General features: G+C 31.8%; 1 protein-coding gene across 2 annotated transcripts in view; it reads left to right on the top strand.

Moving 5' to 3' along the window:
• Window positions 1-27,164, top strand: part of LOC121125775 (discoidin domain-containing receptor tyrosine kinase B) — a 222,425-nt gene that overhangs the window by 37,755 nt on the left and 157,506 nt on the right. Inside the window, exon 2 of one of the 2 annotated variants that reach the window (XM_071891774.1) lies at window positions 11,168-11,256. The exons of the other annotated variant lie outside the window; for it this stretch is intronic. The gene's annotated coding sequence lies outside the window, so the exon portion shown is untranslated. The remainder of the gene's footprint in view (window positions 1-11,167; window positions 11,257-27,164) is intronic. 2 annotated transcript variants of the gene reach the window in all.

The raw sequence follows: 27,164 nt of genomic DNA, 5'->3' as shown, positions 1-27,164 counted from the left end.
ATTTATAGAATCGAGGTTTCGTTGATTTCTAAAAATTGTTCCGAAGGATTAATTAGTGAAATAATTTCTCCAAAAATAAACACTCCATGAATCTCAATACTTTCTCTGGCAAAGGACTTCTTTAAACATAAATTCACTTATGGCGACCTGGGCAATTTATCTTAAGATATAGCATCCCAATGATACTCTCTTCGCCACCATCGTCTGGAACTTTGCCACTCCTTTGAATGTTATGTACAAAGTCACATTTTTGCTGTTTGGCAAAAAGTAGTTCGTTCTGGGTTGGTGCTCTCCTAATATTATTTTTTTTGAATACCCTCCGCATGGACTCCCATCGCTTTCCCCAGTCTTTTGCACTCCCTGAAGTCGTTATCTAATGTCGGTGTCTCTTTAGAGTGACCTATCGTGAAATACTATCGACGTGAAGTGGCTTTATTTAATTGGGATTTTCATGGCTTTAGGGGGAGGTGGCTATCCCGGCCATGCATCCTTAACGTGGATATTAAAAAAATATATAGATTTCCTTTATTAACTGAGATTGAAATAATATAAAATGCTGGTAGTTAATAACCCGAAAATTTACCTGGTCAACCTGACAATTTAAAGACACTTTTCTGTTATAGATTTTAATTAGCACAGCTTCAAGCTGCCGTGTGAGGACGGGCATACACACAAAACCCATTTCTTATTTAGTAAAGATCTGGACAGGAAGGCCTACTATATTGATTCTTAATTCTACTTTGAGTTAGTCCATCAAGGACTTATATAACTTTATAACTCACTAACCAATCCTCAGTGCTACTCTACATTTTCCATCAGCTTAATACTTGTTGATGCTCTGTTCTTACCTAAAGATACCATCAATATATTAATATTCATTCTTGTCACCGATCCAACGTCTAAAAGGAATATAAAAGAGGTGACTCCGTACGAAGTATAGTTCAAAAAGAGCATATTATATGGATGTACTTTAATCCACGACTAAAATGCATCAGAGGTAGGTAAAATACAGGGAAGTGACATGACCAACGGGTAAAAAGGGTGTGACAATATGAAAATGTATAAACTTGAATAGATAAAATATTTAAAGGTATACAATGATAATTAATATATAAAAAGGACTGACAAGACACCACAGTACCACGCAGACGAGGACGAAATTGATTGATTTTTCTTTTCGTCACAACGTTGCCAATCTTCACTGACCAAAATGAATTTTTTGTTGCAGTTTTTCCTTGGATCCATTTAGTTTTCTTAAAATTTCGGGACACAACATCCATATCACAAATAAGCTTTCTCAAACTGGGCTCATAAAAATAAAGTTTGTGGGATGGGTACTAAGTGCAATTTAGTGTTGTCCAGAGAGGAAGAGCGAACAAAGGTAGGGCACGTAACTTTCTTCCAGCCAAAGGTGTAGAACGATATGGCAATAGGAGTTCTTCTAAGGGTATGCCGCGATTCTTCTGAATCATTTCTTTCAACATAAGATCCCCCCTCTCATCTTGTCCATTCGATTGTGGTTGAGATGGGGAAGAGAAAGAGTTCGTGCTATCCCCCATACGGTGTAAATTGAGGTTTAATCCCTATTATAAAAAAGATATTATCTATATCAAACCTAGCATCTCTATTAATCTTGATTATTGGTTTGAACGATATCTATACAAACAGTTATTCCCATGCTATTATAACAATCATTCAAATAATAAGTAGTAATTAATTTTTAATATTAATAACATTAGGTTATTTATTGTTTCGGTGGGAGTTAGCAGTAAAAATGTAACTTTAATCCGGATCCTAACATCTGGTAAAATACTTATAAAATTATTAACCGTCTAATTTTAATTTTGGACAATGGATACAAAAGTTTGGGTACCTAAATTTACTCAAATATTACGTTTAAAGGACCCAGATCTGTCCTTTTTATAGTACAACTACAAAAATTATCACCCTCGTCTCAGGTCATATCTTTTACAACTATATATATATGTATAGGTGTATATCAAGTGATTCTTCTAGAAACTGTAGTCCCGGCCCCCTCCCCCCAAAAAAAATTACATCATTTTTGCCGTGTACTAGAAAATTTAATTTTTGAATTTTTTTCCCAATTTTTCCAAAGAATTTATTTTTCTATAAATATCTATAGATTTAAAAGAATTGTCTCCAAAAAATTAAAATTGAAATTTAATTTTTAGTAACAACTATGGATTTTTGATTTTTTTCCGAAAATTTAATTTTTGAAACTTATTCATTAGATTTTTTTTGAAAAATTCAATCTTCCGAAAATAACTATTAATTTTTTTTTTAAATTTAATGTTAAATTAAATTTCGAAATTTTTTTTAACAGCTGTGAATTTATAAAAGAAACTTCCAAAAATTAATTTTTGAATTTTTTGAAAAAAAAATTCAAAAAAACAAAACCCCCACCACCCCAAAAAAAAAAAAAAATATAATCTTGTGTACTCCCCGGTATATATATATATTTCCTACCAAATTTTTAATCCTTTTGTGATATCCTTTCAAAATTATGACTTTATTGTTCATCGACTGTTCTTTTAAGTATATATTGTATTTTTTTTTATTATTATTATAAAAGAAGAATCAAGAGGTTAAAAAACTTTTATCTCATTACACGGAAAATGAATTTAAATAAGCGTAAATTTTTTTAAGGTATTATTTATTTTAATTTATTTACTTCGTTGTCTTTTATTTTATTTTTTAGAATGAGTAAGAAAATTGAAAAGACTTATATAGGTGCTTAGTGCCTCCTGCATACTTGTTTTTAGAAAGCATCTATAAAGAATTATAATAAAGGGGAAAAAATATATTTTCCTTATAATATAATTCATAAATTTTGTTTTATCTATCATTTTAACCTTGAAACAACTTATTGGCAGAATAACTTTATAAAATGAAGGGATAAACACAAATAAATAAATTTAAAATACTGTTAGTGAATTTATTAACCCTCCTTGTATAGAGATAGGATGAGTCTTGGACTGTGATCCGGGTCCGGTATAAGTAAACTTGAATTACAAAAAGATCCGAGCCCGTTTCAGGTACCTGAAACTTTTACAGGTCATAACAAAGATCCGAGGGATTTACTGAATACGGAATCCTAGTTATTTAAAAAAAAGATTTTACTTATATCGAACATAGTTTTTATTTATCATGATTAGTGATTCGAGTTGCTGAACGGTTGCCTTGCATGTTTATTCTACACAGTGGTCTCTCACACATTGTTATCTCTATTGTATCACGCTACTTTCTCACCTAAAAGAAACGGGAAAAAGGTCAAACATCTGTTGGTAGTAAGTCTATGAAACAATAATTCTTGATAATTGTTCGCAGTTTAAAAGGAACTAATTATAATTCTACTAATGAACGATCAAAATGCTGATCTGGAGAGAAGAAGTAAAAAACTACAGCTGATAAATACACAGTATATTCATGTGTTTGCAATGTGAGGCTGTGCTCCCAAACAAAGAAATGTACACTTTATTTGGTTATCAACTAACAAAGTTTTTTTTTTCTTCTCCTTGAATCAGTGTTCTTCAAATTGATTGGTTGGATATGAATTATTAGTTTTTATTTAGCTGTGAGCAAGTATCAACTCCTATTCAATAATCCTTCCAAAGGTGGAGTCATTGCCCGATTACCAAAGTTGAATTTGGGGCTTCTTCTGTGTGCGTGTGTGTTTTTTTTTTTTTTTTTGAGATGAGAGGTTACGAGATATAATCAAGGGAATGACGTCGTGTCCAATGTTATTATTACAATATTTCTAACTAATAATTATAACATCATTGGGTTATTTATTGTTGCAGTATGAGTAATGAGTACTCGGTTATAGATCCGAAAGTTTTTCTGCCTGAAATTTACCGGAATATTTAGATATATAGATCCGAACCAACCCGGATCCGAGAAAATTTGGATCCGTGCTATCTCTAATCATCTACTACATTATAGGTGTATATATATATATGTACCGATTAAATTATTCAACTCAATAAGCCTTAGACAGATAATAAATCAATTATCTCTAACGAATATGCAACATTAATAATAAGCAAATAGTTCATAAGTCATGTGCAATCATATGTGTGGCTCTTCAACACAAAAGCAAACTGGAATGATTTGTCTCAGAATTTTTTTATTTTTATACGAATATTTGTCTATTTCCATGAACAAATTCGTATTATTAAGCCTTAGGGTGTGACGCAAGCTGAAATTGATTTGTATTGGTTTTGTTACACCAAAAAAATGGAAAAGGCAGGATTCTAAGGTGGAAGGGGCCCATATCGGAGCAAATAAAATTATATTAAATTAATTGAATGCTTTCAACTAAGGGTCTACCGATGTATCGCTGCCGGAATATTCAAGAATCGGTGTTTGTTAAGTAGCAGGATCGGCTCAGTAATACTGATTCCATCAATACCTCTGCTTACTAAACTATATTCATTATGATGCATGGAAAAAATTATAATTTTGGTATTTCAAATGGTCATCCAATAACAGTCAAGTGAATACTTGTTTAAGACAAGGAACTGTAGGGGCCTCGGATAAAATGATTTTTTCTTTTTACGTTTCAGCAAATAATAGATGCAATAACAAAAGACCTCCCTGTCAAAAATCAGGTCCATCCATTAAAAATGTAAGTCCATTCCGGAAGTGCAAGTAATATATATTAACCAACCAGGAATAAATAGACTCCTGAGCTCAGAGAGGAACTAACTTTTAAATCGTGTTAGTTTTAAATTATTTACAGATCACTATAATTATAATTATGATTGATATATTTACGTCTTTTCTCGTCAAGCCCTAATTAATCAAAAGTGAAACATATAAAAAACAAATCACTTTGTTATTTGTTAATGTAATTCCTTTAGAAATAATACAAATAAATAATCGGAAGCGGCTGAAAATTCTTTAAAACATAGCTAAAATTATTGGCCATATTCACTCATCCCAATCATTTGAGTGTGTAAAGTATATAATCCACTCAAATATGCATATGAAATGTTGGGATCCATGTTTACAGGAAGTAAAAATATATATGTACATTCGAATTATCTACTCTTCTTATTTTTGTTCAAGATTGTTTTATGTTGCCGCACCACATTTCAGAATTACCCGACTAACATATAAAATATTTAAACTATAACTGAGGCCACATTTTTCGGTAGATTGAATTGAAATTTTGCTTGAACTGTACTCATAATTGTTAAAAAATTTAATATATCTCTCTCCAGCATCAATCACAGCCTGGATCCGAGCCCAGAAGGAGGAAAAACGGTTGAATAGATAGTTCCTTGGTATGTTAGTTGTTGTTTCGTTGATGTAGGCAATCCAAGAGTCCTGAATGGTATGAGATGTTCGATTTGTTTTAGATTCAACAAAACTCCATACAAAATAAGCCATTAGATTCAGATTAGGACTGCTGGGGCCATATTTCCTTCCCTACGAAGTCATAGCTGTGCTCATTCAGCCACTTTAGCAACCTGTCTGAGACATGGCAAGGTCATGAGTCTTTGTTGCCAGGCACAAGGCTGATCTCCATCTGTTTGCTAGATCCAAGATAGCACAATTTAATTTTTTTTTGTGGACAAAAATCTTTGTGACGGGGAAGATTTGTTCCTCCTCTGTGAATTCAATCTTCTTTCGTCATGGTGGCCAAAACTTCGCTTAAGTCTGCTGATACAAAAACGTTTCTGTAGACAAAAAAGAGATAGCATCCAACAGCTGCATCATAATCAAATTGCTGGTGCATGCAAGCACTCATTGGATATTCACGCCCTGAATTATATTGTAACGTATTGCAAAATGTTAAAGTAGTCCATCACCACCTTGCAACAACGGGTTTAATTACATTGTTTGTTGTGGGCACTTTTCGCTATGGAATTACAGGATAAATATGTCAGTTTGTTGTATTATAAACAATGATATGACTAATTCAAAAAAATAATATTACATCATCTCATCCTTATTTAAAATATAAATATATATATATACGGATACAAAATGAAATAAAATCGATCACAAGAACTAACAAAGCAAATATGTTTTCAACTTTTGAGTCATTTTGCAAACTTTTTTACTTGCATGCTATGTTTTGCCGATTAGGCTTTCGTATGAATATTTATGTTCGTTATTAAAGTTGATATAACTAATTAAGAGGTATGTATTTGTTCATAAATATGAACTGTTTTGCATATTTCAAATTACTTGTCCTATTTTAAAATAGCGTTAATTTACATACATATACAGTGTGGTTCACCCGAAATGTTACAAAATAAGTTTTGGGGGTGTTTGCTTACATAACTCATATTTTCTATAAAGAAAATATGTTGAAATTTAATGTATACAAAGGGTTTTTAGATCTTATTTTTTTAAAGGGTCACCATTGGCCTCTAAACACAATTCCCAACTCCTCCTGATGCCAGAGCTGGACGTACTCTGGACAAAGTACTTGGACATAGTCTCTCCTTCAGATCCACAGCATCCTTCAGGGAATTTACAGTTTGGTAGGGGACCCGTCCAACCTTTCCGACAATGGTCCATAGATACCATAGTCAATAGGGTTGATATCTTTTGCCCTCACATGACGGGGTGAAGTAAATCACTCAAACAAACGTCCTACAGCTTCAACCACAGTCTCCTGAACCTGGCACATGCTTTGATGAAGAATTCCTTGTCCATGTTAGCAACTGTCTCGGGAATGGAAGCCTGTAAGTAGTCAACAGTATTATGTGCTCGTTTTTTGGACTATCTTTCCAAACGACCCACACATAGTAGTCCAAGGGGTTCAGATAAGGTAGGAGAACACATTTTCTTGACGTAAGATATAACGGTCTTAAATATATGTATTTTTTTTTGGAATAAATCCGGTTCCAATTACCCGATTTGGACAAAGTGCAGCAATTTACAATTCTAGGATGACACCGGATAGGTTAACAACAATTTAATCTCCCTAGCATAATTTCCAATTGAGTTATTTGCGTCCTTGGGCATGATCCCAGAACCGAGGCACAGAATAATGGCCGCACAGCGTTGGTATTTGGAGATATCCCAAGGGTTTTGTATAAAGTACGCTTTCCCCATAAGGAATAAGAAAATTGAAAAAATATATAAATAATTAACTTAATCCATTTTTTATTTAAGCTTATTGGTGGATTTTCACGAAAAATATTCCAGTCTGTTTTGAAGTTGACACGTCAATAAGGTACATAAATATATACTTATGTATGTATTGTGTAGCATATCTCAAATAACATTTCATTTTAAAATGACTTGCATACATATATATATATGAATTGAAATGGATGAAGTCAGGCAATTATTTGTTTATATTTTATTGCATAGCGGGTGTTGCATGGATATTAGGATATTTTTCCCTAATAATTTCAATAACATATACATCTAAATATAACAGATTGGTTGAGGTTAAAAATGGACATGTTGAGCTGTTTATAAGTCCTTTATATCGATGGAGAAGCTCTATTTTCATACTGGGTGTGATCAAAGGCCTGTCTTTCATCACAAGTGACTACCTCTCTCCCTCTTGGCCATCGTGGACACTGTAGACTTCGAGGTGCGAATTGGCTTGAATGGCCTCCTTCATGGCTTTCACTTCAACCCTTTTCCTGATCCCTACTCCTGTTTTTATAAAATAAAAACATAAAATGTGTAACAGTTTAAAAGTCAATTGAGTCCATATCTGAAAATTGTTGTGTTTAAGCCTTCAGTAAGAGGAGCCCTTTTTGATCTGCATGTATAAATTATCGTGAGAGTCTTTGCTATTATCGTCTTGAGCATCTTTGCTATTATCGTCTTCACTTTAAAGTAATATTCTCTTATCATTGAAGAGCAATGAGCTAATACTACACCTGGAGACTTTTCCCGAACCTATGGTTAACGATACTCTCCAACATAGATAATAGAGGTATCAGTTGATCACAAAAATGAAATATATGGAAAGATGATTTTACTGCTTATGTGTAGAAAAATCATCTACGGTCCATTTTGTTCGACTTGCTGGTGTATATCGAGGAAGTTGCCAACCTATAACGAAACTACTTTTGTGACCATATAGTAAAGGGGTTTGAGTGAATTATTCTTTGGCTCATTGCTTCTTCTTCCATATTAAGGTTCTTCCAGCACTACATATGCAACCAACAAACTTGGTTATAAATATTTATATATTTTTTTATTCATGATTTTTTTTTTTTTTTTTCTTTTCCATTGAACCAATTTCTCTAAAGAAGGGGACTGGATGGCCTGGTTGTAGGAAATTAGGAGCAATAAGTCAAGGAAGTGACTCCTGGTTAGTCCAATCGGTGATGCTTCCTGTGAATCTTTTCAGCTCGCTTGTTGATGTTAAGCTTCATCTTTATTCTCGCTGCTTCTTGACAAGGTAGATTCTATTCTTGAACCTGTCATCAATTTCTCTGGCAGTTATTTCCGCCCAGAGATGGGTAGATATCTTTATCTGAACGTCCCTTTCTGAGCTCAATTTTATCGCGTGAGTGATGTGTGAACTAACTTTTATATTCAGCAGTTTCTAACGCATTTTCAAGCCTTGAAATGTGTTCACATTTGTGAATTGGAATTTACTAATTACAAGACTACACCAAGGGTGTACACAGGGGTGGGCTGTAGGCTGTAGCCCCACTCAAATGAATAAATTTATACTTTTTCCTAGAATTTTTTTTTTCCAAACATTTAATAATTGAAATTCAATTTAATTTTTTTTCATAAAATTAAATTATATTTTTTTTCATAAATTTAACTTAATTAAAAAAAAAAGTTATATTCTGCGAATAGCTATGGATTTTTGAAATTTTTTTCGAAAAACTTAATATTAGAAATTTTTTTCCAAAAATTTATTTTTTGGATAGAAGTTACGAGTTTTAGAATTTGTTTATAAAAAAATTAACATTTTTTGAATTTTTGAATTTTTTTCCAAAAAATTTAACATTTTGTAAAATAATTGTGAACTATTGATTTTTTTTTCGAAAAATTAAATATATAAAATTAAATTTTTAAATTTTTTCCGTAATAATTTTAATTTTTGATTTTTTTTGAAAGAAAAAAATCTCAAAATTAAGACCCACCCCAATTATAATCCTAGAGACGCCCCTATACACCCTGTACTCCAATGCTGTTTTTTTATGTATATTATTGTGTGTGTTGGAAACAAGTTAATATCTTTATTAGTATTCATAATAATATGTAAACACTCATATATAAATAATTATATTAAAGTTTTAATAGAGGTAAACGCTTTGTGAAGTATATCTACATATTTTTGCATAGGGTCATAAACCTAAATTATACCTTTAGTTAAAAACAGTATTGCGGCTTTATTTTTGCATAAGGAGAGCCTTTTATTATTATTACCTCTCCTTTACTTCCTTCACCACATAATTTCTTTGAAAGTTGGGACATGCAGACTACAAAGGTAATAAGGTAATTAGTGTTGTAAAAATATAGCTTTAGACGAGGGCAATACTTTTTTTAGTAGACAAACTGAAAAGTTGTTTTTGTAAATTTTCCAAATTTGTTGTCTTTAAAAGCTATTTAAAGTAATATTAACTAAATACTGAATGTTACTTCATGATTAACAACAAACCCTGAATGGGAGGCTTTTTTTAATAGAATGCACAATATATAATTTACAAAGGGAAGGAAAAGTGATTAAAAATGATACTTTGAGATCATCTGCGCAATACCCCAAAATACTACAAGATTTTACTTCATATATTCACACAGCTTAGGGGATTTTCTCCAAATATTTTACTTCATATATTCACACAGCTTAGGGGTGGCACTCTACGCTGTTGAACCGTGATTCGGTTCGTTACGTATTTATATAATTACAAGTTATTTATTTGGATAATATAGAATCTTAGCGTTTTTTATAATTAACAGATTTAGAAAGTGAGGTAAGATTTGAATCCATCAGCATATGTACTTTTATACTTTTATTTGTTCATAAGATAATGACTTAAAAATGAAAAAAAAAATAAAATACATTCCAATTGATGAAAAACTAGTTGTACAGCGAAGGGATCATTTGAAAAATTTCCACAATGTTTCCATGTTAGCTTCACGATACCTCGTAACTACAAGTTCATCCGTATCAAGCGAAATATTTTTTTTGGCAGCTGGATATATTGTGACTGCTTACGTTCTGGGTTATTACAGGAAAATGGAGACAAACTCATCTTATTATTAAAAAATATATATAAATTTTTGAATAATAGTTTTATATAACCTGTGTATATTTTATATCTATCTTTGTTTTTTATATATCTTTTGGAATGATTCATTTATACGGAAAACAAAATATCCAGGATAAAATATCAAAAGAAATTGAAAAACTTTATTAATTCTATTTAAAAAAACACACACACTCAGATTTACTATTCTACCGTACTGAACCGCGATTTGTGAATGTTGTACCGCGGTTTGTACCGAACTGTGGGCTTCGTGTACCGTGCCAGCCTTAACCCACCCTAATAGTTTATTAATATATTAGGGTCATTTATAGAAACTTCGTGCTAATACTTGTGGGATGAGTTAAAATAAGCAATAATTTAAACAATAGTTCAGATACCTTCAAGAGATTTAATTGACTTACATTGGCCTTATATAGATATTTTCCAATATTATTTCTTTATTCTTTTTTGTGAAGATTAACTTCAGGTGTATTAAGTCCAACTTACCAGACACCCAAATGGTTAATAAAAATAATTGGTTGGTAGAAATAGATGATTATTGAAGAATACAAATGCAATCCAGGCTTAGATGAAAGAAATCATTCTTGCTTGTTTTTGAGTTGCATGACCAAATATTAATTTTTTATTTCACTGTTATTATATATCTTAAATGATATGCCGACGCACACTGACATGCATGCAAAGTAGTTCATGAGTAAATGGTACACACTTAATTGTGAGAAAAATCATTCTAGCTTGCTTTTTTGTTGATTGGACACATGTCACATATTTATCTTTTTTGTGGTGTATCCTAAGGTTTGAAGATTTTCTCTCCAAATCTATATTTTGAATTTGTTAAAACATATGAAAGGTTGCGATATTAGTACTACGCAAGCCTTCTAATAAAATGTCCATCTGTTATTAATTGTCTTTTTTTTTTCTTTTGATTTCAGGTAACGTGTGAAGAGAATATTTAATGGAACATTTAAAAACCCCTCCAAAGATTGAATTGACAGATAGTCGATTATTCTGACATACAAATGTATTTATTTTTTCATCTTAAGGTCTACTACTAAAATGTTTCTATTTTTCGGTACTTGTCATGAGAATATTATGTTGTACGAGAGAAAGAAATCACAAAATTGATTTTTTGAAATGTTCGAGCCTACTAGTGTACCGAACTAATTCGGTCCATTAGAGAATTTGTGTTTGGAACTCTCTCAAAGAAAAAGTTGCTCTAGATTAATCATAAAAAAAAAGTTGGTCTCATTTAAAATTTGGGTTAGAACAATTCTATTTATGAGTTTTATTTTTAACAAAAAATACTGCATTTTTAATGATTTGCTTTATGAAAAAAAAAAAAAAGTTATAATAAACAGTCTAAAGACTTCTATTAAGTAATATACATAAATGGATATATTTGATGGGACCGTACGTTAAAAGTCGTAGAATCGATACATTCCTAATTTAGCAAGGACAACAAATAAACACTAAAATATTCTATTAAAAATCTTTATCACGTGATTATCTACTCACTCTCTGAATGAATCTTAAACGTTAATCATTTGTAACAAATTATGTCGAATTATAAAAATAAGTTGTTTAAAATACACAACAACTCTGGTATAAGGGGGAAGGACCTGACAACAAAACACAATGTAATTTTTTTTTGTATATAAGAAGTGAGGTAACGCTATGACGAGGGGGTTGTACGAATATATAATTATACTTAAAACATAAACAAATTCAAGATTTTTTCCTCATATTACCCATGTCTGAAACAGATTCAATCTAACTTTGAAGAGCAATTTATTAACATCAAACAATGTATGGAAGTATGGGGATGGGGTAGACAAGCTTACGAGGGGGGAGACGGGGGGGGGTGAAAACAACAACAAATAATTTCCTACAAAAGGTAATCATTCGTGTGTGCAAAATAAATTAATTCATAGTCCCATGATTTGCGTAGGAAACAAAGAAAAATGACCTCAAGGAATTTGTAAATGCATTGTAAAACTCAACCTACCAAAAAAATATATCAAGGTTTACAAAACAATAGCTTTTATCATTCAGATTAGACTTGTGTAAAATATGATCTTTTCGCGTGTGCTATATTTTTCTAGTTGCCAATCTGAAAAGAGTGTTAATTCATTTTAAATCGCTGTTATCGTTATTTTTTTAATTCTTAAAGAGTGGATATTTAAATATAAAGTACTCACTTGTGTCTGTGCTCATGAAGGACCGAAAGTAACACTTAGGATTGGTTTGGGAGGTAAAAGTGTAATTTATTGTTGGACTCGCTGTAAAATTGAGGATCAGGATTGTTGTACTTACTACTTATATTATTTCTAGATAGGGAGTGGGATTTGCTTTTATTTCAACTGATCTAATTAAACACGACCTGCCTAAATGTAAAAGTAAGAAAACGAAAATGAACTTGGTAATCCAGACGGTTTGAATAATGTTCAGAAGCAGAGCAGCTTAGCTATCATGCTGTTTTATTATACCAGCTGCAAGCAGCCGTAAGAGAATAAGAGAAAGGAAATAAACACACATCCCACCCCATATATAACGGGTGCCCCATCTAGCGGTTGCATTTTAAACTACCACTTTTTGACATCTGACAGCTGTAGTAACATTCTCATTGTGTCTAATATTGTGTAAAAGGTCCCCGGTTTACGAAATGGTTAAGTTTACGCTTAAAAAAGTTGGGAAATACCGCAGACTTACTTCCAAAAAATAGAGTCTTCAAACGAAACGGCAAGAAAAATTACGTTGGTTGAAATAACATTCTTACTTTGAGCCTTGATCTTGCATTGTCAGACATATTTGATACACTTCTTGTTAGAAGTCAAAAAAATTTTTTATTTTTCAAAGCTGTTATCATTATTCTTGAAGAGAGAACAATAAGTATGAAGTAATCACTCCTGCATGAAAGAAGAAGAGTAAATCTAGGAATTGGTGGGGTGAGTTATAAGTTTACTCCGAGTAGTTTTGAAAATCGAAATTGGAGTCATTCTTGTTAAGGTACTTGTTTATTTCCTTTCCCTCCTTTTTGCAGCTGCTTCTAGCTGACCTAATAAAGCCCCATGACAACTAAGCTGTAAATTTTATATTTAACAAAGCTGTCATGACTATTCCTTTATTCTTTAAGAGAGAATAATTAGTGTAAAATAGTCATTAGTGCGTTAAGGACAAAAAAGTAACCATGATGATTGAGTTATTTATTAGAGTAAGATGAATTGAAGATCACACATAGATACGAAGTGGGAGACGGTTTTATTTCCTTCCTCTCACAGCTAAGAAGTTTTTTCTTACATACCCTTAGGTCATATTTTTTACGACTCTAACTATGCATCTATATTATAGAAAGTTACTTATTAACTAATATTGAGTCTGAAAATCAAATAATAATGAGCAACACTTACTCTTTTTGTTACGTATCATTGACTCTTTAACGTCTTGTAGCTTTTTTTTTTTTTTTTTTTTTGATTTATTGAATTTATTTTCGATTCTTTGTTTGCACCATTTACGAAGTAGATGGGCTTTTTGCGTGCAAATTGATGTTTAACCTGCATTTGACATGAAATATTAGATTAATTTACTTGATTCTTTGTTCATGTATTTTGCATTTGAATGTAGTAGGTTGGGAAGTTCATTCCTCTGGAATGAAATAATATTAATAAGAGTATAGGAAAAGAATGCTCATTCTTCAGTTTGGCAACTCCAACAAAAAAAAAAAAACGGTCGAGAAAAAACATACACCGGGGTTTCATCTCTAATTATGGTCAATAGTGGATAAGTCTTGTCTAGCCCATTATGTACAAATAAAAGATACCAAAAAGGAATGGTTTAATTCTAACAATATGAATAATATTTGGGAGAAAATCAGCTTGGCTATCAAATTTTTTTTATAACATCCGCTGCAAGCACCTGAGAGATGAATGGAGTAAATACAAATATCTTTATATCAGGGGCTCTCAAATGGGGGTACAAGTGGCCCTTCGGGTACTTGGAGGCACTCAGGGGTACTTGAAATTTTGAACGAATATTTTACTAGTGATACATAACTCAGGGTCTCTGCAGGTGATATATATATTTCATTTCAACTAGAAAATTTAATTTTTGATATTTTTTTTTCAAAAAATTTAATTTTTGATATTTTTTTTTTCAAAAATTTAATATTGAAAATTAATTATCCGTGAATAGCTTTGGATTTTTAAATTTTTCACCAAAAAATGTAACATTTAATTGGTGTTTTTTTGAACAGCTGTTTTGAAATTGGTTTACAAAAAAATTAATTTTTGTGTCCGGCTGAGGATTTTGAATTTTTTTCCTATTACTTTAATTTTTTGAGAATATATATGGATTTGTTCTAATTTTTTTCGAAATTTTTTTATTTTTTTGTGAATGGTTTTGGATTTTTTCCCTGAAAAATTTAATTTTTTGATGTTTCCAAAAAGTATTAATTTTTTTCTTTCTTTAAAAAAAAAAATATCCTAAAACCAAGAAAATGACTGATTCTCAGAAGCTTTTGTACTGGTAAGTGAGTATTTGGGTTAAATACATATTATACAAGTGCTACATGACTAAAAAAGCTTGAGAATCCCTGCTCTATATAATAAGAATATACTCTTATACTCGGAATTACACTGATATCGATCCTCCATTATAGTCAGAGCACAACAATGCCTTACACTTATAACAGTACAATAACACCTCATTGTTACTCTCCGTCTTTAATGAAGATGTGGACTAGTTATTACTCTATACTTAGATGTTCTGTCTTCAAGAATTAAATAATAATGATAGGAGCTTCGCTTGGATTGTCAACTAAAAAAACAGGTGTTTTTTTTTTTACTTTTTTAAACTTAAAATTAAATATTTACTAATACTATCAGCTTTTAAATGGTAAAAGCTCAAGTTCCCAAAGGCTGTTTGGACTTTGGATAACATAAATTTTCTTGTACTGTATTCGAGTTCCACGGCTCCGGATGTAAGACACGTTTTATCTTTATAAAGCAGTATTGTAAGTTTTTATGCTACAAAAAATCCCTCAAATATTTTTTTAAGTTCCGTACAAGTTTGAGGTCCCTAAGTCTGTCTCGATATCGGCTCTCGAATAATACAAATTTAACTATAAAGTACCCGAGAACTTTATATTTGGATCAAAACCTATCTTATCTTTATTAGCAATACTATGTTGTATAATCTTTTTAATATCTGAAAAATCCCTTTAATCTTTTTTAAGATACACTACTTAAAAGTTCAAGTATCCAAAACTGGATTGTGTTTCGGATCTCTTAGGATAGTACAAGTTTTCATCCGGATCTAAAACCCTTCTTATTTTGGTTAAGCAATCCTAGAAGCTTATTAAGATCCAGAAAATCCTTCGCTTTATGTTTACGATCCGTAGAAGTTCAAGTTCTAAATCTCGGCTCAGGTCTCGATCATCAGATCTTTCTATATGAAATAAGTTTACTTATAGCATATTCGAGTAATTCAGATCCCGTCCATCTCTACCTCCAACTCAATCCCTTAAGGCAGCCAAGAATGAAGGAGTGGAACTCATAACCAATTTAAAAATGGTCAAGGCCTCTCATAGTTTCCTACACCGTGTTGAAGCCGTGATTGATGCAGGGTGCTCTTTTATTGAATTTAAAAAGTAATTTAGTATATGTACAATAATCCAAAGTTTCATTGAAATTTAATGAATTTATCAAAAATTGATTAATGGTCCAATATTTTATTAATTGACTCGGACATTTTTGATCGTACACCCTGTATACTAGACTGGTTTGATTTTCAAATTTTGTAAAAGTTGTCATAGGGAATAAAAATTACGTATGCAAAATTGAATTGTCCTACGATGTTATCCTTAGTCCGCACATTTCGATCAAATAATGGAAAAGGCAAACACTTGTTAACATTTTAAGTTATTTGTTACAAATAGATTAGTTGTACATTATTGTAATCTATAAAAAGTGTATCATAAGTTTTTTTTTCTAAAATTGTTGTATAGAACAAAAGAAGATATAAAAAGGGGTGGACAATTTGAAGATCCGCGTATAGCGCGCATCTTCTCAAAAGGAAGATTAAAATATTTTATGATAATATTTATTTTAGCTTCATATGGTCGCTTTACAAAAAAACTTTATCAAAATTTTTTGTAGGTTTCAACAATGTGTATCATAGTTCATGAATGCGAAATAATGATTAATGCGCTGTTTTAACCTTTATTCACAAAATAAATATTTTTTTCTCCTTTCAAACTTTGAATAAGATGTGCTACTTAAAGATGACATTCTACGGCAATGAATGTTTGCCTAGGTTAATTTTTTTTTAGCTGTAATCAAAATTTGAAATAAGTTAAAAAAAAACCAGCCTACTGTTCTCTTCTCTAGCCAAATCATAGATTATTTAGCAAATGGTCATTGGTCATAAAATGACAAATTTTGATGGTACAGCCCACTGGTAATGAAGAACCGATTAAATAAATAAATAATGAATGCAAGATAATTATTGCAGGAGTATTATTTTCCCTCATAAAATAATCATTAATTGATAGAGAATATAAATTTCTTCTATATAATTTATTACACACTAATGAGAATCAAATAAAGACTCATTTATCAAACAAAAAACAAAGAAGAATAATAAAATAATCTTCCATTAAAGATCATTTAAGACGATAAATTCCAAGTCCATTAAGACTTAATAGTATTACATAAAGATGAGTACTCAAAGCCTTGCAATTAATCATAAGCTGGATTTACTAATAAATATACTACACATTCTATTCAAATAAATAGTTTGACCTTTTCAAAATAACACTCTACTTTAAGAATAGTATTAATTTTATCTTTACAACATTTTCAAAAGTCCAAATGGAAGGAAATCTAAAATGTTACTCTTCACATTCAAATCATAAAAAAAGTACTTTTCAAATACTAGTTAAATAAATTTTACTAAAAAATAGAAATGTAAATACTAAGAATTAGGATTTGAAGAATAATTTATTAATATAATTAATCATAATTTGATCAAAAACTACAAATGGTGTGCATCAATATAAAAAGAATCATGAACAAAAATCAATTAAGTTTTTGACAAATATATTTGAGTCAATTATAGGCCTATTATTCAAAACTGTGGGATGAGTTAAGATATAAAATAATTGTAGTTATCTTTTAGAACCTAAATTTGACTTAATATACTTATATAGGGCCCAACATCATCCTATTCTTCATAAAAGATATCAACTTCCCCTTATTTTTAGCGTCTTTCAGTCCTTGGGGAAGATAAACCCCCCCAGAAAAGTAATGTAGGGTTTGTAGTTCTTCATTTTTGATTATGTGTTTCCTGTAAAATTATATTTGCAATTTATATGAGTTATTTTTTGTTTTTTGTTTGAGTAATCACTCAAAAAATAGCAGAGCCAAAAAAAAAAAAAAACTCATTAAATTTCTTGTCAAATTGGAAAATAATAAATAAAATTTAATTTAAAAAAGTATGAAAAAAAAGAGCATATAGTCATTGATGCAATTTTTTCCCCTGCTTCCCCCTTCCCCAACTTCTTTCATCTCGTTTTCATGTTTGTGGTATATTAAATATTTAAATAGACCTGGATATTCCATGCAATTCTATTATCGAAAAATAGATGTTTGGTCGTTATATATTATGGTTCATAAAGTCTCTTACCTATTTTTTATTACGTATACCTTCATATTTTGTACAGGGTTGAGCTGAGAAACGTGTACTGGAGAATTATAATAAAACTTCTAAGCAAGGCCTTTACAAACTTGGTTACTCAATATGGCCACCTTCAGTATTAATCACAGCCTTTACACGTCGCTGGAAGGCCTTGCAGGAATTGATGACAAACTTATAAGACAATTTGTACAACGTAGCTACTATGGCGACCTTTATTGAGTCCATGTTTGGGTGTAGAGTTTAGTTGGTGCCCCTCTCCAAAGTGCACCACAAAGTTTCAAATCTGGACAAATCTCTTTTGAACAAATCCTTTGCAAACTTGGTCACTCAATATGACCACCTTCAATATTAGCCTTTACATGTCATTGGAAGACCTTCCAGGAGTTGATGACAAAATCCTCAGACAAGTTCTTCCACGTTAGCCAACATTAGGTTGTTGAGTTTTGTTGGTTTTCCTCTCCGAAGTATCCCATACACCAAAGTCTTGTGATGAAGGATTTTTAAACAAGGCCTTTGCAAACTTGGTAACTCAATAGGATCACTTTTTTTTATTAATCACAGCCTTTACAAGTCATTGGTAGGCCTTGCAGAAGATCAACTCCTCAGACAAGTTGTCCCAGGTAGCCAAATGTTTTTCCTCCCCAAAGTGCCCCGCACAACAAAGTCCAGCGTGTTCAAATTTGGAGTAGAAGGGGGCATCTCTTGTGACCAGAATATTATCGGTACAGAGCTTTTCGCACTTGGCAGATGTGTGAAAGGGTGTGCGATCCTGAGTCCACACGTATTTACCCTCCGAGTAGTTGGCCTTCAGCCATGGTAAGATGGTGTACCCGATCACTTTGTATTAGGTCTTCTGGACGATTTTTTCCCAAGCCTTGAAAAAGAACAGATGATTCTTCTTGCCATAAGAGGCCACGATGCCAAGAACCATTGCTTGTGCAAGATATTTGTTCCTACTTTTGTTTTTCAAAGCAAACGGTTCAAAGCCAGGCTCTGGAAATACTTCACAATGTCTATAATCTAGCAGATCTTAGATGCACTACCTTTTGGCATTTTGCTCTCTTATGATGACGAGATGACGAAACTTTTATACTCAAAGGATGTCTGAACCATAATGTCAAAGTATAATAACTAAACCTTCTTATATTAACGTGAAAATTAACATTAATTAACAGTCCACGTTTTGCTGGATAACCCTGTATAATATTTAGGAATTTCTTCTTTTTTGGATATACATAATATTATTATCTGTTTGGATTTTATTCGTAATGAAATATTTATTTCCCTAAATTTATGTGTATTTAATATTTATTCATTAAAAGGAGTAAAACTCTTCTATTTTTCCCTGTGATAAGGAGGGAGGGAAAATATACGAAGGATTTTGGCAGAAAAATATATTAATTTTCTCTTATCTCAACATAAAAATAGTCGTTTAATAATTTCTTTGATGTTTTCTTTCCCATCGCAAATCCTATTTAAGTCTCTTTCTCTCTCCCCCCTCCACTTTTTCTTTACAGAAAGGGAGGGGGGTTGAACAACGCTGTTGTTTGAGGCAATTTTTATTAGGTAGTAGTAATTAGTGTTGGATTTTGCGCTCAAAATCCCAGACCGGTCTGAGACTGTTATACTTTTAAGGGGACTCAACTAATTTGGTCCTTTAAATAAGTTCGATCCAGACTGAAATCAACGAAAAAATGGGAAAAAAGAAAGAAAAAAGTTTGGTCTAGAGTTGTGAACATCCACCAACGATAACTTCATAATCAAAACAAAAATATTTTTGGCATGAAAAGTGCAATACTCTTAATTCAAGCCTCAAATATCTTATGAAGATTAATAAATCATCGATATTTTTAGGGAAAATTCCGAGGACCGAGGTTCTTAACTACCAACAGTTAATGACTGGTCACAAGGACTCTTACGGACCGATTGGACCAATGCTAAGAGATGAATAAATTTGGACCAACACTCCACTAGTTGAGGAATACTAAGTCTGACTCAGGCTCCTCCCTCTAAAATGCAACACTTTTTGAAAATAACTAAAATGGTTTTATTTATTAAAAAAAATCCAATTTGGAAAATTTAATTTATAATTACAATCACCAGACTACTTGTTTACATCCTTTATCAGTAAAGTCGCCTTTTCCCTTAATGTGGAACTTTGCACAGCAGCTCTTTATGTTCCTTGGTTGTGTATCGGACTCCCAAAAACTCCCCTTGATGTGCCCAGAATTTACAAATTCCAGGGGAAACAGTCATGCTTTTCATGCTTGTTGAGAAGGATTTTGCACCGGGTCCTAGGCTTTACTTGATCCAAAGACTTCAAATCCTGACCAGGAGTTATTTTTGAGGCATGATGGTTTAAGTCTTTCTTCAAACCAAGGGACACAGGGTGGTCTGGCTTCTGTCAAATTCTGCCTTCAACAATACCTTTAATAACATCAATCAATTATTTTGACACTTACATAGACCTTACAGAAGCCTTTGGTGTGCCTCGTACGGTCATGCGGTACACTGTAGAGTGGTTACAAACTGACACTTTAGAGATATCTGATGTTGATTTTCCACGCGCGGATCGTTCCAGAATTGCAGCTCTGCGTTGCTCCATGTTTTTGTTTGTTTCTTGGTTGGCTTGCTTATCTGTTGTTTACGGATTGTTTCGACAGTTGGATATAATCACCCGTAAGGATTTAACATTGAAATATAAAAAATAGGACAATTGTGGGCAATTTTAGACGGAGTGACCTGTACTGAAGAGATAAACAGCATTGGGTATGATTGACTTATTCGGCTAACCATCAGAGTATGAATTTGGACCCTTTGTTCTTTCTCGGTTTGGAAGAAAAGGTTTGGAGATACAATAAAACTATCAAAAAATTCATATCATGATTCTCCTTATTTAGAAGAAAGACTGATAGTTACAATAAAACTATCATAATTAGTCAAGGAACGATTCCAAATCAAGCATTATTTTTCCGATAATAATTATGATGCCAGAGAAAATACCCGATTCCGATTACTCTTTCAATCGCTAACCAGTTAGTTCCTTCTGGTTCATCTTTGGACTAAAGAGTAGTTGGATTGAGTAACAAGATTTTGAAAAGAGAAGAAACTACAACGCGGAGATGCAATGTATGATTTAACTATGATAAGGCTTATGACATGTGTCAGGTCTTTGACAATTTTTCAATCAATATTTTTTGCATTGTTGTACTTTTTATTTCGATGTATACATAGAATGTAGAAACTCAATCCATAGGACTCAAATTGTCAGTGTCATAAAAGAGATAAACGTCAATAACTGTATCTATGTTTAATATGTATACTAGTGGTAGGAATCGGTCCGAAACCGAATTATTTTTCTGTTTGATTTAAGTGATTTTGTCTAGAACGATTAGGAAGCTGGAAATTTTGGTCCAAACGGACTTCTTAGACCCTATGCCTAAAGATAATCGTTTTCAAATCGTGAACTGACTTTTTCGGTCTCAATCTATGGATCAATTTTCTACTCTATCCTGATCTAAATATTATACTTCATCCGACATTATTGTTGGTCTGTGTTCACAATTTTGAAACACAACTGTCCTCATCAACAGTTTATCTTTAGAATTGCTATGGACCGACTGCACTTCTTTTAAGAATAAAATTATTTTGGCACTATCAAAATCATAACGGTCTTCTTTTTCTTCTCTACGAGGGTCCCAAAAACATCTTCCACTCCAAGAGGTGAAAGAAAACTTTATTTCATAAATACTAAATGCCTTTGACTAAATAAATATTTCAATTCGATATTTTCTTTATGTATAATGAGTTCAAAGGCCGTTCCTAGTCAGATGGAGTAAGCTTAATATTATGTTATTTAATTATGCTTGATCGCCGCAACTCCATCGGATCGACGCTATAAGCCTTAACCTTAAATCAACTCCATTTTTTCACCTATCATGAATTATAGGTTTGTCTAAATATGATTTAGGAACACATTTACATTCGTATGATGTTATTATATTTAGTACAATGTTCATCATTTTTAGACACCCCTGACATTATTTACTATTCATCTATAGTATGGGACTAGACCGAATTTTAAATAAGAGCGATCTAAATTAAACTTTTCTTTCGGACCGATATAGCACGTCCTTAATATTATTATATTACAAAAATTTTCTTTAGAATAGTTTCCACTAAAAAAACACAAAAACAAACAAACAACCGGTAATCAATTGGTAGTTTTAAACCAATTCTTCCAAATTAGGGAAGTATTATTTCACTAGGAATTGGCCTCAGCTAATATGGAGTTAATTCTAATTCAACCAATCAATGTTCAGAACACCGATTTGCAAAAAAGAAGCAAAAAATCGACAGCTGACAACAAAGTACGTTCTATATTTTTGGTTTAGCGTGACATTTAAATAGATTTGTAAATTCTTAACATTGGCGGTATAAAAAAGAACTAGAAAAGTGATAAGTTTACTTTGAAAATTTTGGAGATAATTTGGGATTATGTTTTGTTAGATTGGCTTCAAGGAAATAAACATCGATTTTTTCCCCGTTTGGTCTTAAATGATTTTTTCTAGACTGATTTGGAAATTCCATATTTTCGTCCAGAACGCAATTTTAGACCACAGATCTCAATATAATCGTTTTTATATTCTGGATCAATTTTTTTTTGATCTCAATAGTATGGAACAATATTATCCAATTCTTTAACACAATTAACTTCATATGACCTTATTGTAGGTTTATGTTCACAATTTTGGAATATAACTTTAGACCAAATTTTTAATCAAACCAATCCAAGGCAAAACTTTCTTTGATACTGATATAGCACGTCATTACTAATGATGTATCACTCAACCTTTATTCTACAAATAATCATTATGAGAATAATCATATTTATTGTTGGGAAGGATTCACAACAGCACTGAATCTTATTCGAGGTCAATCAATCAATGCTCAGAAAACTGATTAGGAAAAAAGAAGCAGAAATATTGACAGCTGACTACATAATTGACCGTATGTTTTTGTCTTGGTCACGTAACGCTAGGCCATATCAAACTTTTTGTAGATACTGAAAAAACACTAATTTTCTATAAAAGACCGTTTGAGTTCGATCTGCTAAAAATCATAACGGTTTCAGACGAATCTAAGATTGTCAGACTGAAGCTCAACACTACTACATACTTACAGTTAAATATATAGTGATGTAGAACATTATTGTTGGTCGTCAATATGAACACGAAACAGTCAACTGTAAGTATTATATACAATGTAAATGAATATTTTTTTAATGAAACGACAAAGGAATTACTAATGCGCAAATAAGATATCTAAATGAATTAGATACATAAATATAATTGACCGTTTTAGGGTCAAAATAAAAAATAAATAATGAATTAGTGGCCATAGAATGAAGATGACGCATTTTCTATAAGTCAAATATCATCTGAGAATAATTTCTAGCGTGAAGAGAACAAAACTGTAGTTACTATCTGCAAAAAAATATTTCTTAATAATGATACAAGTGACGAAAGATGAACTTAGCACTAGACATTTTTTTAGAATATAATTAAAGTTGACAATTTTTTGTAAATTTGATATACTTCTGCCTTCATTTTTCTTTTAAAGCCGAAAGAAATATCTTGTATTCTAAATAATACATTTTCTAAATCTACGAAAAAGTTTAATCATTCTATTTACAAACATTAATAGTGATGTAAAATGTGTGTTAATTTTTTAGCTGGTCCGTTTTTTGGGGGAATTGAATTTTCTTATCTTTAACAGCTGTCATTATCATTTAATTTCAGAGTAGTGAACTTCCTCGCATAAATTGATTCAAATATATTCAAAAACCAGATTGAACATTTGTGTGTGCTCATAAACCTTGATGATTTGATGTGGAGTTATAATTGTAAGCCCTTGTTGAACTCAGAGTCGAATTTCGGGATCACCATCGGTGTAATTCTTGCCTCGTTCGTGTAGATTTTCCTCTCCCCTTCCTCTCAGTTACTTGTTGCCGATCTAATTAAACGTCATGAAAGCTAAGCTCCTCTTCTTCATAACATTATTCAAATTGTCAGGGTTTCATGCTGATATTCAGTTACTTTTCTTTTAACATAACCAAGATGTTACTACTAATAAGGCTCTTAATTGAGTCAAATCACAATTTTTGCTCCTGCATATATCATATACGAATACAGTGGTGGATCACAATTCACCGCGGTTTTCTATATTTTACAGGACTCATATATTTCCGGAGTTATATCGGATGTATCCCATCGCCTGAATTCCCTGCGCTGAATCCACTTATGTTTGCTCCCCTCTGAATCTTCTGCACGTCCCCCATTCATAGTTACAACTTAAACGAAACCTTCCTGCAAAAGCCCATTGTATGTAAAATCAGCTAATATAAAAGCTGTACAAGTACGGTAACTTTCAGGGGTAGATACAGCATTTGTTATCCATGCCAATAGTGAACGCCCTCTGTAAACTCATCACTAAAAACACGGGTTTAATTCTTACTAAAAGGACATGGCATGTATAGAGATAGATTAGAACTTGGTCATTATATCTAATAACATCATTATTTGTGAATCTACTGCCATTTTGGCTCGTAGTATCATCAACCAGTCAATGTACCATCTGTTTATACAGATGGTACATATATATAGGTTGCATTGGGATCCATTCTCCCGAGGGATCACTAATGACCACATCTTGGCTTGATGTTCTTTTCTTTTAAATACGTCTTTATAATATATTTCCCTTTCTAAAAAATGTATGTATTTTTTTGTTAAATCACTAATTTCCTTAGAAATATACTGTCCTCATTTATCAATTTCTAAAAAAGTCATTCATCTTGATTAGCAATGTATGTATGTATGTAGAGGCAAAAACAACAATAACAAAATTCTTGGGTCAGTTGATTTCTTCTTCGTTTATTCGAAGGAATGTATTTATTCTTCTTCTTCTACAAGTTAATGTAGATGCGTAGGGAAGACGTAGGAGGTTTGTTTCCCAATGACTCCGAGCTGGTTTGATTGATTCCCTCCAAATTCCCTCCAATTTTATCATTGTTTATGTCGGCCATTTTGGTTTTATAACAGTGAAAATATATGATTGATATTTAGGAAATTAGTAAACTATTGGATTATGTCAATAGTATGGGAATGACAAATAAATGGACTTATTGTCCATCAAAATTGTATCCCTCTGTTGCTTAGTTTGATTATATATATGACCCCTAATTGTATTAAAAATATGTTTTACTTATTTGAAGTCAAATGTTACAACTTTCCTGGTTGCACTTTATATTCTTGTCTCAATTACTCCGAGTTGGTTTGACTTAAACTCGGCAAATTTTAACTCAAGATCCCTAAATATATCTGCTTTGGCTGGAATTTATTTAAAGTCAAATTTTGCAACTATCATCATAGCTTGGGAAAAAATCCAACACTTGTTTTTTTGTCTTACTTCCTGGTTTACTTTATACCTGTTAAATTTCAACTCAACATACTCCAATATATATTTGCTATTGTTTGAATATATTTAAAGGGAAATGTTGCAATTATCCCTACAGCTATGATTAGTTGCATTACTCCAAGCTTGTTTTACTTAAACTTGCCAAATTTTAACTCAAATTAACTACACATATTTTCTGTTGTTTGGATATATTTAAGTCAATTGTTGCAATTGTCACCACTGGCAGGGTTAGTTACAACACTTGTTTTTTTGCTCCCATTACTCGAAGCTGGGTGGAAAACTCGCCAAATTTCAAATCTACATCCCTCAATATTAGGATTGTGAGGGTACGCTAAGCCCACGGTTTGGTACGGTATAATAAATAGTTATAAAAGCAATTATCCCTATAGCTAGGCTCAGTTGTAACACTTTTTTTTTTCTCAATTACTACGAGCTGGTTTGACTTAGAATCGAGAGCTGGTAATCAAATACATAGGCTATTTTTGCGTTAGTTAGGTAACACCGTGATAAATAACTTAACTTTTTTGTAGTAGCTAAGCTATAACATTAAAATGTATTATAGTAGACTAACATAAAATATTAAAAAGGTCACCAAACTATGGTCCTAAAAAATACTCGGTGAGTCAAAGACCAAATATATTGAGCTCTATAACTCAACAGGTTTAACATAGCCAACGATCCACTATGCAACACTTCCTCCTCACCTTTGCCATCAACCATCTCTTTTTTTGAACCACACTCCCCATTGAATATACAACACTTATACCATATAGACAAATCAAAAGAACAAGATTCCCAGGTCACAAAGTACCCTAACCTATGGTGAAATTCAGTTTGAAATTTCTACGAATCTTTACTCCAAAAAACAACGTAGCAAAGTTAAGAAAAGCCAGTAGAAAACTGCTGTCAACTCAAAATTGGGCATGTCTAACAAAAATCTTGAGAAATATCGGTTATTATCTTCTAATTTGATCAAATTCAAAATATTTAAAGGATAATTAATATATTATGTGCCTTGTATTATTGCGTTCTAATTATGTCAGTATAATGGCATCAAACATTATGCATTCTTGCCATATCTATAAACTATCCAATCGTGTAATTACCTAGATATTTATATTATAGTAAAAATTCAGCTTTTCATACGTATTTTTGTTTTGAAATATGAGGTCAACTTACTTTAAAAAATAATAACTCAATTGATACTAGAAAAAAAGTGAAAAAAGAACTGCCTTATGAAAAAAAAAAATTAATCCTTTAAAACTGATTGTTCTAATATCTCGGAAATAATATAGTAATAAATTATTGATTTTACCGCCAAAATAATCTACATTATGCAGGCTGCAGCAACATAAAACCCATATTCCAAAAGGTAATAAAACAAGTTTTATTTTGGTTACACATTTAAAGTGTTGTTTGATACAGTTTTGACAATTATATCAGACAAGTGACGTTCCCCATTGTCCAACGACTGAACTTGTGTATTTTATTACCGAATGACTTTTTCATTTTTTAGTTTCTCATTATACAAATTATCATTGAGAGGTCATGACGTCACCTCCTTGCTAACACAAAAATATCGCATGTATTTTTTGTCAGCTGTCGATTCCATCGTCACGCTTGAAACGGCATCACTATTTCATAATTTATTCTTTTTTTATAGTATACATATGCTCCGTTTCCAAAAAGATAGGAATACAATTTATTATTGATCCCTCATATATATCTTATGTATATATAGGGTCCAGTTTTACAATTAAG

Source organism: Lepeophtheirus salmonis, chromosome 11, assembly GCF_016086655.4.
Source record: "Lepeophtheirus salmonis chromosome 11, UVic_Lsal_1.4, whole genome shotgun sequence".
In the NCBI taxonomy this organism is placed as follows: Eukaryota; Metazoa; Arthropoda; class Copepoda; order Siphonostomatoida; family Caligidae; genus Lepeophtheirus; species Lepeophtheirus salmonis.
Note: the sequence above shows the minus strand (reverse complement) of the source record. Positions and strands in the feature narration are given on the sequence as shown.